Source organism: Pteropus alecto, unplaced genomic scaffold (assembly GCF_000325575.1).
Source record: "Pteropus alecto unplaced genomic scaffold, ASM32557v1 scaffold81, whole genome shotgun sequence".
In the NCBI taxonomy this organism is placed as follows: domain Eukaryota; kingdom Metazoa; phylum Chordata; class Mammalia; order Chiroptera; family Pteropodidae; genus Pteropus; species Pteropus alecto.
Genome location: NW_006433378.1, coordinates 13,120,794 through 13,121,627, shown reverse-complemented (window position 1 = coordinate 13,121,627; position 834 = coordinate 13,120,794). Strand labels below are relative to the sequence as shown.

At 29.3% G+C, this 834-nt stretch overlaps 1 pseudogene; it reads left to right on the top strand.

Moving 5' to 3' along the window:
* Positions 1–325: 325 nt before the first annotated feature.
* On the top strand, positions 326–444 carry LOC112476923 (annotated as a pseudogene).
* The last annotated feature ends 390 nt before the right edge of the window (positions 445–834 follow it).

The window sequence follows — 834 nt, the reverse complement described above, 5'->3', positions numbered from 1 at the left end:
ATTTTTCTTTCTTTCCACATAAATTAATTGGTTTTCTAGGAAAATTTGGATTTTTTAGTAATATTTAAATGTATTCATTTTATCCAAATTTATTGAAGTGTTTTTTCTTGATTTTAATATCATTTGATTTTAAATAAGTCAACTATTCAGTGAATTAAGCTTTCTTTATCACATTTTATTTTTTTTATTTATTCAATATCTTTTCCAGTAACATCAAGTGTTTCATTCTCAATCTTACACATGAATTTCTCCTTTATGATTTTATCTCTAATCTTTTCATCTCATTCTGAGAGATGCCCTCTCGTCTGTTTTAAAGTTTGTTATAGTCTATGGCCATGCTACCCTGAACAAGCCCAATCCCATCTGATCTCGGAAGCTAAGCAGGGTCGGGCCTGGTTAATACTTGGATGGGAGACCACCTAGGAAGACCAGGTACCATAGGTTTTTAAAAAATATGGGAGACCACCTAGGAAGACCAGGTACCGTAGGTTTTTAAAAAATACAAAAAATAAGGGGTTGTAAACTGACAAGGTCCTTGCAATCTGTGAGGCAACCGAGGGTTGCCTCGCCTAAAAATAAAAATAAAATAATAATAAAAAAATAAATTTTGTTATATATATTATACACTTTACTACATCTAATAATGTATAGATTTTATATGTTCTATGTCATTTTCATAACCTCTGTACAGTTTATTTTAATTGCTTTCCTTTTAACATTTATCTTTCTTCATCATTCCCTTTTTTGTCTTCTGGATATTAAATTACTATTATTTTATTTTTACTATTTTGTAATCACAGAACCAGTGTTAATATTTTTCTATGTCATCTTCTA